A 15,014-nucleotide genomic window follows, 5' to 3' on the forward strand; every position below is an offset into this window, starting at 1 on the left:
TGTTCATTATTTTACATTTGTGCCAAAACCTTACATAATAACATGTCAAGCCATGATATTAAATAATTTATATTACAAAGGTAAGGTGCAATGCTATTTTTTACAAAGTATAAAAGAAAGTTGAAGGATATTTTGTTCCCATCTCTGAACACTTTACCTACAAGTATATTTTCTACATTATGTATTTCAATAATAAAAAGTTTACTTTTGGTGCATTTCGTTGCAGGAAACGTGGATTCTTACTCTATTGAGAATAAGTATATTTAACATTGTTTAGTATTTTATTATTAAAGAAGAGTATAGGCTTTTCAATAGAGATAAAATTCAATTAAAAATATATACATATTTCGACAATGGAAGAAAAAAGTGATAGCAGGGTGTCATGAATAAGGATATGCAGAAGTCAAAGAGCGAAACGTCTTCTCTAACAATTCTCAACAGACCAGTTCTACGATTCGCTATTTCAAACCAAGTACCATTCTGCAAATCTCTTGTAGAACTCTGCAGAACCCTCTCCCTTCATCTGAAGGTTTCATGCAAGGCGGAGTTGTGAGGTAGCTGAGAGCAAGTAGTGGTAAATGTTCCTGTTTGTGTTGTGCGCTTGTGTCTATGTGTGTATGTATATACGTGTGGCAATTCAGTGTATTCCAGATGCTGAGCAACATTTCCTGGAGGCTCAGTTTTCTCCGAGAGTTCAGGAGGAAACTATGGTTGGATTATGCTGTTAGCGTTGAAGGTGAAATTCGAGTTAATACGTATAGTACATTACATAATTGTAATAGCGTTTTTATTATTTACGGTGCCAAAACATAAAAAGATCATACATTTTATTCTATTTACAGTTTAATAACAAACTTTCTTTTGACCTAACGGATATATTTTCAGTTTCCGTTTCAAATCTCACCTAAAACATAGGCATCTGTTTGCCTTCATTGTACTTGTTTCACTATCATAAATAATTTCACATTGTTTTCTTTGTTATCGGGTGTAATCATTGTAGAATAAAAACTCGAATTTAAATTAAAATATGATGAGAAAAGACGATTCTACAGCATTGAGTTGGTATTCACTGTGGCTTAAAAATGAGGAAGAGTTACAATTTAAGTCATTTTTTTTACTGAAGAGCATCAGTTCATTACCTAAGCAGAATTTCTAAGAAATGAATTAACTTGAAGAGAATTGATACAAGTTAAAGAAACACGTGAATCAAAACACAAAAAGAGTCTCAAGAATATCATTACTTTACTTAACACTTTTCTAATACACATCTCTCTTCGTACTTGCACAAGTGTATTCATAAGATATTATGATTACTTAAACGATTTTGTAATATAAAATAAAATAAATATCATTTCAAGTTTTCAACTACAATATAAATTCACTCACGGAAGTCAGAATAATACACAGATGGCAATAATATACTTAATTTATTTGTAAAAACTGGAAATCATGGCTACATAAACTGCTGAACATGGCATGCAAAATGATAAGATATTAAAGGAAATGATATTGTAATAATCATAATTAAAAGTAGCAAAATAGCATGAAAGTTATGAAAGTGAAAATTAATAGAATTGTACACTAAATAAATAAATAAATAAATAACTTGCAATAAATCCTAATATGCAGGTAAGAATCACATTTTTATTTCATTTTTACTCTACGAAAGTAAACGCATATTTAATTACGGTTACAGGTGGTATTTACGGAAATTGACGTGTTTTGGCAGAGGGCGGACGACAAGAAAAAAAAAACAAAGAACTACTTTTTTAAAGTACACTAGACTATACTTTTTATTCCATTTATTGTTTAAGGAAAGTCATTTTCTAACGCCAGTAATAATAACTACAGGTTGTTGACACAATAAAAATTTAGTAAAGATTCTAATGTCAGTAATTTTAAGATACTTTTTCATTTTTTGGTTTTGTTTCCCACAAAATTCTTTCCATGAAAACCTTACTACGATATGTGATCATATAGCCAGATAAAATTGTTTTAATCAATATTTTAAGCAGAAGATTTTGTTTCAAACAATATTTAAGTTAAAGATGTTTGATCGTTTTCATTTAACTTTTTAAGTAAGAAATCATTTAAATTGATCTTATAAACATGTACCTCTCATGAAAGAGAAAATGATTTCGTATTTCATATTTTTATTGACTAAAGTTTTTAAAAATCCATAAAATGAAGCAGAATATATATATAGTTAAACCTTAAGTTTTCACGTGCATCTTTACACTTTACCTATGTTATTCTTGGTGAATAAATGCATATTTATTTATTATTGATACATATATAAAAGTACAAGATTTGGTTATGTATTAATTTTTTTATTGATAAATATAAAGCAAATTCTATGAACAGATTCTAATAGTGGCTGTACTGTGGTAAATTTGCAGCCAGTAAGTTAATATTTATCAAATGTTGGATTTTAATATAACACATTGTGAAAGATAAAATTTGCGGTGTTCACATAATATGATTGTAACTTTAACCAAAGCGATCGCATGAATTTTTATTTCGAAAGCAAATATTTTCAAATTTCCTTCTTACTTCAATCAGTTAGAATACTTCACATGTTGCTATTCCACAGGAATATACAATCTATTTCTAAAAGTGCATAAAAACAAATTCCAGACGTGGCAGTCATCTTCAACTTGAAATATATTCAAGTGCTCAAGTGAAATAAAATATTAAATATTCTTTTCAACTTTTAAGATAATTACTGTCTGTTATTTTAAGTAAAGTAATACGGTTCTGGTTTCTAAAAATCTGCAGATTTTTTAAAAAGGATCATTAACTTATATATATATATATATATATATATATATATATATATATATATATATATATATATATATATAATTAATTCCCTATTGTCTAGGATATCTGACACTGGCACCCACAGCTTAACGCTGGATACAATCTATATGAACTCACGCCGGGTATAAAGCTTTTCCCCTGCATCAAACACGAGTACGCTTAAGAATTACACTTGAGGATACAGAATAAAAACTGTAATTAAAATACAACATATTCTTATATATCACTTTGAATATTTATGATATCTCTATCACTTGCACGAAAATGATTCATGATCCAATTAGCTTATAAATAATCAACAAATTGACATAATGAAATCAATCAAACAATATTTCTACCTGTAGTATGAATTCTTTACAGCACATGTGAGGTCTGTTGTGGAAATATTGTACATTTTCTCGTGGAGAATAACGAAGTATTTATATATATCATATGTACTGTATGTGTGGAACATACAATTAGTAAATACTGTCAAAATTATGTAATTTACAATTGTGATTTATTTGCTGAATATTTTGACAGTTATAAGTGTATCAAATACGCTGTATTGACATAAATGAGTTACAAGCACAACAGTAGCTCAAAATACATTTTAAGTTATAATGTTTTTTTTATCTATACCAATTTTAGGGTGTAATTTTATTTTCTGAATAAGTTTTAATACTATTTTAAGGTAACGACAAAAGGGTATGAAATCATTATCCATCCATCAATTATTCTGTTGCTTTATAACAACGAAAGGTTAGAAATAAACACATTATAGTTTTAGGTAAGGTAAATTAATTAAGATAGGTGTAAGTAACAATACACAGCGAGACGATCTAGAGTAGCAAAGGTTCCCAAAATTTTAGAATTAAATACACATAGTCCATGAAGTGCTACATGTAACAAATTTATTATTAACGTGCCCTAGTAATATTTCGCCAACGAGAATATAAGTAAAACAAAATATTTCTGTACCAATGTCCTTAGAACAACTAAGTATTTCCATTTTTAAAACTTTTAATGCTGAAACAACTACTAAGTCTGAACAATAATAAATTTAAATTTTAGATAATTTCAAATTAGAGTTTCAAGGAGCAGAAGGTGAAAATATTGAAACAGTGCCTTTTACTAGGGAAATTTTAAAATTTTAGCTGGTTGCTTGAAATTTTTCTGTCTGAAATTCTACTGCAAGAGCCAACATAAAATTGGGATAAGTGTAAAGTTTATAGCATACATTTTAAATGAAGAAAGCAGCAACATCTTTTAGCTTATAATGACAATGACAATCAAATCGTACATATATTATCTACTAGTAAGTTATACTTCAATTTTAATTTGTAGAAATGTTCTGAATTTTACAGATATTGTAAGACACAATAAATATGATTTTGAAATAATAAAAAAAACACTTAGGAGATATAATAATGATTATTAAAATTCAATTCGAAATATTCAAAAATGATTTTCTGTTGTTAGAAGCATGTATGAATTTGAAAGAATTGCACAATGGTTCTAGAATCAATAGTTGTTTTAAATCTCTTTTCTAAATATTCTTTTGTTCCAATGCTTGGAATTCTGAGTAAAATAAATACAAAAGTAACTACTGATATTTCACTCATTTCATGCGTTAAAGTTAATTTTTTGATTAAATAACACTTGTTTTAGTATTTAATTTCTGGCATTCTAATAAGAACACGATATTGAATTTAGCTTTGTAAGCACTTAATTATATGCGGATGTTATCTAGGAAAGAAGTTTGTTATGAAGTCCAAAAAGAAGTAATTTCAATTTTGAAAGGCTACTCTCCCTATTTTCATTCTATTATTTCATATTTTAGATTTTAGTGAAAATGCTTAATTTCCGCTAACAAGTGTTCAAATTAAACATTTCAAACAATGATATTTTTAATGTATTTAAGTGAATGAAGCAGAACAATACATTTGTTTCAGTATTTAACTTATGATAATCTAGTAGGAACCTTGTGTTGGATTTAATTAATGGAGGATTTAATTATATGAACCTATTATTTAAGGAAACTGTTGAACACTCCAAACATAGTTACGTTTATAGTTATCTGTGAAACTAATTACGTATATTTTTAAAAGAGCTTATGTTTTCCATGATCGGTTAGACTGAGGAATTCATGATACAAAACGGTATAAACTTAAATTGTACTGTACTTATTCAATTGCACCAATTGAAGTTTATTCGATTCTATTTGATGAAATAAACAAAATGCGAAATAATACTATAATTTCTCTACTAAATTTAAACCATTCACTTATAGAGTTATTTTATACTGACAGATTTTTAGGGATAAATTCACTTCATTAAAAATGTTTCGTGTGGTGTACCATCTGAATGAATAAAAATAGGCATTTAATTAACTACAATTACAACTTCATGTGTGTGTACTAAGCATTTCGGGAGTTTTTCAGACATGAACCAAAAAAGTTTTATTAAGATGTGTTGAGAGCAATAATTCCATTATTCCTATTATGTATTTACAGTTTTCGTAATATAATTACCATATGTCTACATTTTCACAAATGCTGAGGATGTAAGTGTTGAACTATGTTTTTTCCCCCTTACAAAGTGAAGCTTCCAAAAATTCTAATAAGAATCTCTCGTAGACCGAGATCTATTATCTTGCTAAGCAACAGAGTTGGTCAAACGTCTTCTGTGTTACATATCACGAATCAAACGGGAGGAACTGGAAGAGCTATTTCTCTATCTTTTATAGAGTCATGATACACCTCTTGACGTTAACCCATGGAGTATTTCCTAATAGTCCTATGTATGACATACTTGTACTGAAGATTTCTGGAAAGTATGTAAATGAAGTAAATTCCTAATACCTTACTTTTCTTAAATCCTCCTTAGGAATTGAAAAATTTTACAATCCTTTTTTCAAAACAACTAAGATTTAAGAGTAACAACCATTAAAAACTTTTTTTCGCTGGGTCAAGTAGTTCTGAATGTACAGTAATCAGTCAGCCAGACTGTAGTATTTGGTAAGCATACTTTGCTTTATTGCTTCAAAATTTATTTATTTTGCTTTTCATTCAAGGCAATACTGAGCAGAGGGAGGGCTTGAATATTTGACTCATTGATATTCAACATGCAGGTTTATCCAGTGCTGGTTAATAATAATTAGTGAGAAACGCATTACAAAGAAATAATAAGTAAAAATAATAAAAGAACTTCAAAAAGTAGCATTTTTATTACTTTGCTCAACCCAGTCTTAAAGTTACTGCAATCTAATATTTGGTATAAGCTTTGTCATCCGAAGAAAATTGTAATTGGTTATATGTACTAATTATTTTTCAGAAAGAAATAAGAAAATTGAGAACGAAATGAAATCTTTAAGTATTACGTCCCACTATTATACCGGCTAGACATGAATGAACTGGTAGAATGAAGAAAGTGGGAAGAATCGAGAGAGCCCCGCGAAAATCCACGAGCATGATGTTTGTCCACCACAAAGTTTACTTGCTCGAGTTGGGATCGAACCAAGGGTCTCATGAACCAGAGGTGAGCGGTCGGCCACTGAGCCACGGTGGCCCAATCAAAAAATTAGCATTACAACTTAAATTGCTTACGAACAATATAAATTGTATTAAATTCACTTTATCACTTGCAGCAATACTCTGAATATGTAGGAATGAATATTAATGCTGCTTTATAACTACAACAGTTTACAAGTTTATGTCAATCATGATTTTATTTTTTGAAATTAGAGGTTTACGTACATTTATAAATACAATTTAATAAAATTGTAACTGATAACAAAATCTGTTTGTCTGATTCAGATATCTAATAACACAAGTATGTATGTATATTTTAACTAAAGATGTATGAAAAACAAACAAAAAAATGTTGGTTTGAATTTTCATTTCATGGGTTTTAATTCTGATAATGAACGAATAATTGCAATATAATTGATCAAAAATATAATAACTTGAAAGCTCCAAGAAATTGTTAATATATATACAGAATATATAACTAATCTATATATATATATAATTGAAAATCACTATGTTTGTGACTCTAAATCTCCTGAATCCCCCAACCAATCTCGATCAAATTTGTAACATGGATGACATTCGAGGCTGGGCTGGTTTTAGGCTATTCACTTTGATGGTAGAACTGAGGGCCGGGGGAGGAGGACTAGACTGAACTTGATCAAATTTTCAACATAGATGAGGATCAGGTCTGGGATCGTTTTTGTTTTTTAAATTTGACGGAGCAAGGTAGGAGAGGAGAAAGAGGGGGATATATGTAAAAATCAATTTATATAAGACTGAAAGTGACTGTTTTTGTAACTTAATAACTCTTGAACTGTCTGACCGATCTCAATCAAATTTCCAAGATACATAAGGTTTGGATCTGAAAACATTTTTGTAATTTCAATTTAACGGTAGATCCTAGGGGAAGGGTAGGGGAGGGTGACGTATAAATAAAAACTAATAAAACCTAATAACTTTTAAACCACCCAACCAATTTCGATCAAATTTTCAACATATATGAGGGTCGGGCCTTTGGTGCTTTTTTATCGTTTCACTTTGATGAGCCAACATAGGGGAGGGGGAGATGTATGTAAAATAAATTAAAATAAAAATGACTGCCTTTGTGACTTCATCACTCTTGAACCACCCGACCAATTTCAATCAAAGTTTCAACATACATGAGCTTAGAGTCAGGGATTTCTTTAGGCTATTCACTTTGATGATGCAACGGAGGGGAAAGGGAAGAGGAGAGATATTTAAAAATGATCAAAAATGACTAATATTAGTGTCTAATCCATAGTTTTCGAGATCATTCAGATGAACAGTGACATTTCCGATCCGGTTTAAATCCAAAATCACTTGGGGGAGGTGGAGAGAGATATATATAAAAAATATCGAAAATGACCGCTATCAGTGTTGAATTTATAGTTTTCTGGGACTCTTAGATGAACAGTGATACTTTCGATCCTGATTAAATCCAAATTCAAACCCGCAACTCGGGGGAAGGGGGAGGAAGAGATATTTAAAAATGATCGGAAATGACCGATATTAGTACTGAATCCACATTTTTTGGGGTCACTGTGATGAACTGTGACACTTCCGATGCCCTGGCCAGCAACATGGGGAGGGAGATATATATATATATACATATATAAATGATAAAAAATGACCGATATTAGTGTTGAATCTATAGTTCTTGTAGTCGCCGAGATGAACAGAGACATTTCTGAAGCTGTTTAAATCCATTTTCAGCCCCGACACTTGGGAGATGAGGAGTCGTGACATACATTAAAGTGACTGAAAATGAGCAATATCAATGTTGAATCCATAATTTTCGGGATCAGTAAGATGAACATTTATGCTTCAAAGATCCAAATTCAGCCATACAACATACAAAGATGTGCATTAAAATTATTTATTTTACCCAGCGAAGCGGGTAATATGTGGTAGTTTATTATATTGATTATAAATACTTTTTAACACGTTTCAGTATTAGGTCTATGAACGAGGTACTCAGACTATAAACTAGATTTTCAGACATCCAAGGTAGGATTGTAGTTTGACACCTCTCATTTAAAAGTGAGGATTTTTCTTGTTTCTACTTTTCATATTTTCAAATGGAAATCAATTCAAAAAAGGATAGCATCATTACAATTTTTTAATCGTTTGAAAGCACATTGAAGTTCTGTGTAGGAAAACAATTAGTTGTTTAAGTGTACTTTATTGTTACTAAATTGATTATAACTTCTTACCTCATTGCTAACGTTATTAGTAGTTCATTCTTATTTATTTGATTATTTATTTTCAAAGTTGCAGATGCAACATGTTAATTTTTTTCTTTTACCAAAATACGTAAAAATGGTAAGAGGCAAAAATAAAATAATGCAACAACAAAATACCAACAACAATATATTAACAAGAAGTTGTTCAGAATAATATTTAAAACTTAGTTTTGCACAACGCTGATTGGAATATTTCTTTTATTGGTAGGCGGAAGATACCTAAGGTAGGTGGAAGTCTATTGAATTCGGAAGGCAGCCTATGCATGAGTGACCTTTGAATTATCGTAAGTCTAGGTTTCGGAACACTGAATCGACTTATATTCCGTATGGCATACATGAGTGAGTATTAGGAAATAAAGTGTGGAAACTGGAGAGTATTAATTTAATTTGCTATTTACTATTTTATGAAGAAACAGTATATAAGCTTTACTGTGACAAGTATTGTATGATTTTATAGCCAGTGTTTTCTTGAAAACTTCATTATTTGTCCTACATAGCTATTTGATTAAATATATGATGCAATGACGTTGTTTTATTTTAACGTCCCATGGTTATGTCCTATAGGCTCAAAGAGACGGATGATTAATGATAGTGAATGATTGTGAAATTAATATTTTTACTCTCCAACTGGAAATCTAATTCAAAACGTACAACAGGTGCACACGCTAGCCACTAGACTAGCAAGGATGGTTTATGTGATGAACAATGACTAGAAAAGGTTGAGAACAGTTTTTAGCTTGTACACAGGGAAAAGAAAGTATTTGACAGTTGACAAATTTTCTTTTGCCAATAACTCGGGAACAAATGAATTAATTTGAATCCTTTTGTTGTTATTCATAGGATAGGATAATTTGATAACGTGCAAAAATCGGTACTGTAATAGGTTAACTTATTGTTGAGTTATTAAGCAAAGAATTTTGTCAACTGAAGAACACTTTCTTTCGTGACTGTAAAGGGCATGGACCAAATAAGAGAAATCCCACTGTAGGAGAAATTAAGGTTCTGTAATAAGTAGCTAACACTATTTAATTTTGAATTTCTGTGAATTTATGCAGAATTCCTAATATTCCATAGTTTATTTCTACAGCAGCAATATGTTCTTGAATTGAAAGCAAACCGTCATCAGATAACACCAAGATCATTATTTTGAACAATTATATTATCAACAGTCTAACCTTGCTTAATACAATTTTCCTTGAGAAAAATTGTAAGAGAAATTCATTTATTGGGGTTTAACTTCGTTGCTAAACTTCACACTAAGAATCAAGTCGTAAGAGTCTATTTTGAAGATTAATATAATATTGTTATGAAGAGATACTTTTATCTCTGAAGAGTTAATAGAAGAATCGGAATTATAATGTTAAGCACCTAGTCAATAATAATTGTTCCGACCTTCTAGAAATATTATTCTATACTCTAAAGCCAAGAATATTTATTCAAATGTTTGTTAAACTATTTTGTTTCTAAAATAGGCCTAACAATTTTGACCGTCTTTAGGCTTGAGAAAGCGCTTGCCTAACTTTAGAAAATTAATTTAATAAATGGATAATAAGTTTAATGAAATGAGATACACGTAAATCTGCTGATTTTGTGGTTAGGACCGTAATAGAATACCGTAGAATATGTATATTACAGCACAGTGTGTTTATGACCAATCGAAGTTCGGTGTTTCATATATTTTATGAATTTTAGAAAATTGCAAACTTTGTATTCACAATATCTTATTGAAACCAAGTAAATGTAAGTGCAGGAAACTCTTTTCATGTGAGTATTCTGATATGTTTTCATGATATATGTTATATTGTTGCTTGAAAATCTGTAACGATATAATCTCTAATGAAAGCCTGTTAATCATATAACATTAAAATCCATCCGTTACATTACATTTCAATACTTCGTACCTTATTTCCTTACAAAGGCCATTTAGCTATACGATTGCTACATTATTAATTTAGAGATACCGACAGAATACACAATTAATAAGATTAACTATTTGCAGTCTTACACTGCGGCTCAAAATGTTTTGAACACCTCGAATTTTTGTGAGCATCTCCTGTGAACCTATCATTTTATCACAAATGCTTTGCCGCCGTGTGCCACATGTACTCCTGTTTAAAACAGAAATTGACAACAGTTGAATCAAGATCTAAGAAATACAGCACGTGATATATTCAATTACAGTTCTTAAAATTGAAACCAAGAAGGAAAATTTGATATAGATATTTCATGGTATAAACAAAAAATGTGGATGGAAGGCAGCATATTAGTTTTGTTTGAAATAGGCATAGGGAGTTAATGCAGTGACAGATATTTGAATGAGAAAACAGTTTCCCGAAATTTCCGAAAAAATTTTTGGTTAATATACTGACGTTTAAAAAGTCAAAAATACTTTGGAAACTGTTTACCATCGCTTTGATGTCCCATTATTGGTTGTTACAATAACAACGATAAGTAATATACATAGCCTTCCACTGACTGACAATTGAGCACAAAAGGCCGTGTATTGGCTGTTGTAAACACTTTTCAAAGTATGAATTTTTTGGCTTCTAAACGATAACATATCAACAAGGTGCAAAACACTGCAAAAGTTGGTAAATTGCTTTCTTTCTCTTTCAAATTCCTGTCACTGCATTAGCATTCTATGTCTACAGTTTTCAAACAAAACAAATATGGTGCCTTGCGTTTCGCATTTTTTGTTTTGTTTACGCCATGCAATATCTATAGTAAAATGTGTCTAGACTCTATGGGGGAATAATAAATAGAATAGTGGTAAAATGATATCAGCATCAACATATTATCATATACTATATTATTATACTATTATCTTATACTACTATTATCATATACTAGATATAGACTACTACATGTTATCTTATACTATATATAAAGCTGAATGTATGTTCGTTAGTTTGTTTGTTTGTTCGCAATGAAAACCATACCATTGAACAGTTTGAAACGAATTTTATAATATAGTTTGTACATACCTCTAACCGAGCTTTTATCATGTTACTGATTAAATTGAGTCTCCCAGGGGCGAATTCAAAATTTACACCAAGAATAAAGTATCTCAGAAGCCCTTCAAATTAGGGGGACTCAATATGCAAATTTCTCATTACGTAGAAGTTAACACGTTTCCCAACATTTTCAAAAATTTCGCTTCTAAGGGGCAGGAGGTCAGTTTCTGTATATTAACATTCCGTTTTATATTTATATATAAAAATAGGAAGACACTATTAACCGACATTAACACAAGCGCTAAAAAGCACTAATAGTCAGAAAATAATAATAAAGCGCTTGAAACCAACAAAGATGCATTACTATTATCTATAAACATTTTTGAAGTTTGTGCTGAGCAAAAGAAATCAATGCCTCATAAAGTTACCATCCAAACCAATTTTATATTAGGTACATTTTAATGATATTCTATGAACCTAAAAAATAAGAATAATGAATATCGATAATCTATGTTGAAGTTATGCGTGAATATGCACAAAGCGGAATCGTTTAATTACGATATTAACGATTGTTAGCCATTGAAGAGTTTCATGATCTAGTTCCAAACAGACATTAATAAAATTTACTGTGTATGAAACAACCGCGAAAGCTTACTCTTTCAAACAAATATAAATGAACAATATTGGTGCACTTATATAGAAACTATGTACAATCACACACACACACACACATTCAGAAACACTACGAGACGCACTGGCGACACGGGAAACAGGTTAGTACGGCGTATTGCTCCTCTTACGTCTGACAACGACACTTCATGCTGTAGATCAGCTTGTTAAGTAGCTCGTGAGGTAGCTGATTCCACTCCTTACCAGAAGCAACGCAAAGCTCTTGGTGTGTCCTCGGTGTGGCTGATGGACTGAACACGGTCTGTCTAGTGTGTCACAATCATATGTAGCAGGGTTTACGTCGTGAGATCGCACTTGCCAATCTATGCATTGGATGTCTTCCGTCGCTAGATAGTCGTTCAGTAGATTAGCTTGATGGGGACGGACATTGTCATCCATTAGTAGAAACTGTGGGCCAATCATGTCCCCTTGGAAAGCCGCATAAAGGCATGCAGAACTTCGTCCGTGTATCTCTGGGCATTGGTGATCCAGTATCAAAGTTGTGTATTATCGTACGACCATTAGCCATAACTCTTGCCCAGACTGGTACGACAATATCACTATACTGACCTCTTTCCAAAATATCCATGAGATGAAAGTGAATCCCTTGTTTGTGAAAATCAATATGCGATGGGAATCGCTCTGGGAATTGTATTAGGATTCATCCGTGAACAGTATTCGGCTACATTCTTCACAAGTTTACTGGTGAAGTTCTCGATAGTGAGTAAAGGAGTGCTTTTGCGTGCTGGAATCAGTAAAACATATGTTGCTGGTCGTCCGTGATACAGGTCATTGGAACACAGTCTCCGCTACACAGTTTGGCGCAACTTTTTGATTGAAATGCGTGTTCAAAAAATTGCCTGTACCATTTGAAATGAATTCTTGGATATATTTAACACTTGAGATTTTTTCAAAACTTCATTTTGATTTAAATACGCTTACCAAGTGGGGAAAGGAGGTTCAAATATGCATTTTATATATTTTCCATGAACCTATTCTTCCCATGCAAATACTAGGCATTCAATGGTAACTATACAAAAGAAAATGTGATAACATAGGAGATGATTGCTACAAAGTTGCACCTATACGCTCTATCACAGTCCTTTGTCTCTGAAATTACCATCGAGGTTTTCTCATTGTAGATTATCAATAGATTTTATTTGGTGAGAACTATTGAGGCGACGGACTTCTTATTGTTTCAGAAACTTTTGAAGCATGTTCTTCTTCTTACGTAGGAGCTAAAATTTATGATAGCCTTATCTCACAGGGGCTTAGTGGTAAATTGCTCACCTCTGGTGCGAGGGGTCTCTGGTTCGATCCCAGGACATAGGAGTTTGCTCGGATTTCTTCCATTTCCTTTCGCCTTCTCATTACACTAATTACTTCATAGTCATTCATTTTCATTAATAATCTGTTTCCTTTCGCCTATATAACATATGCAGAGTACATAAAACTATACACTTATTTTTATTTCATAATATACCGTTGTAATGACTAGGAAATTAGATTATTATTTATGATGCTGTGACATAACGGAGCCGAATTTTCCTAAAACATCAGAAATATGGTAAAGATGTTAACATTGGAATTTGACTATTCCCTTATTGCAAGCATGTTTCGTTCATAGATAACTATTATCTTAAAATGTCAAGGAAAAAGGAAAGAATTTGATAAAATGATATTGTTTTTGTTTGATTATGTTCATGATTTGTTATTTACAAAAATGACTCAATTTTTTCCCACATAATCTACAGTCGATATTCCACTTTAATTCTGTGCTATGATTGTTAAAGCTTTTTTCTTTTAAGGAAATGGTATTTCGAAAATAAAGCGTAAACTGAAATTGAAAAATTAAACTAAGTCCAGACTAACATCAACGTTGTTGCAGATATATGTTGTTAATAGTATTAGCACCATATAAATTGGTCGGACAGAGAGCTCTTGTTATGTAGCTATAGATATAAGCAACTAGGGCAGACTATAGATAACTTTTATTATGTATATGGTCGCATATGACATAAAGCAATTTTGAAACAAAAGTACTTTGTAAAACAAAATATGCTGTTTGATGTTTGATTTCAAAGACAGCCGCGGCAATATACCTGTAAGTTTAGATTAGACAACTTTACACGCACCTAGAAAAGTTATTACTAAATAGAATTCACAAAGTACTCAAATTATTTTGTGTATTATTCCAGAGAGTAATGGAAATACATATATTCTACCTATTTTTATTATTAAATACATTTTTGGAGGAAATGCCGCAAGAACGAAGGTGCACCGGGCATATCTCCGTTTGCCCAGAGGTTTAATACACTCATGAATACTTGAATACTTGAAAAAATAAGGATGACGAGCACATACAAAATTTAGGACAACCCTTATTGTTTTAAAATTTTTCTCGGACAAAATTCTCTCTTACTCAGGATTGAAGAAATATGGTGTGTAATAAAAAGTGGAAGTTAAAAATGATCTGTTCTCGATTTCAGTTGTGAAAGTTGAACAAATTTATTATTGGAAGAAATGCAGACTGTGGATTTAGTTCTGCCAGGAACAAATATATACTCAAAATAAAGAAGAAAAACACTCCGATCATGTGTGAACATTTTTGAAGAACTATTTATATAACTTATCAAACAAATATATATATATATATGTGTTGTAATATACAATATTCATAATATGCATTATTCATGTTCTTTTTTCAGTAAAAAAGAACACCATTCATAGTTTCCAAATCTAGAAAACAACGCAGCAGTTTCCCATTGTTTAAAATTAGAAAAAAAAATGTT

At 31.1% G+C, this 15,014-nt stretch overlaps 1 long non-coding RNA gene across 1 annotated transcript in view; it reads left to right on the forward strand.

The window, feature by feature from the left end:
* The first annotated feature begins 365 nt into the window (after nucleotides 1-365).
* The window catches only part of LOC145671894 (uncharacterized), a 64,040-nt gene continuing 49,391 nt past the window's right edge, over nucleotides 366-15,014 (forward strand). The window contains exons 1-2 of the long non-coding RNA XR_014128560.1: nucleotides 366-736; nucleotides 8,808-8,823. This is a non-coding gene — a long non-coding RNA (uncharacterized LOC145671894). The remainder of the gene's footprint in view (nucleotides 737-8,807; nucleotides 8,824-15,014) is intronic.

The sequence above is a fragment of the Thermobia domestica genome, chromosome 15 (assembly GCF_964235325.1).
Source record: "Thermobia domestica chromosome 15, izTheDome1.hap1.1, whole genome shotgun sequence".
In the NCBI taxonomy this organism is placed as follows: domain Eukaryota; kingdom Metazoa; phylum Arthropoda; class Insecta; order Zygentoma; family Lepismatidae; genus Thermobia; species Thermobia domestica.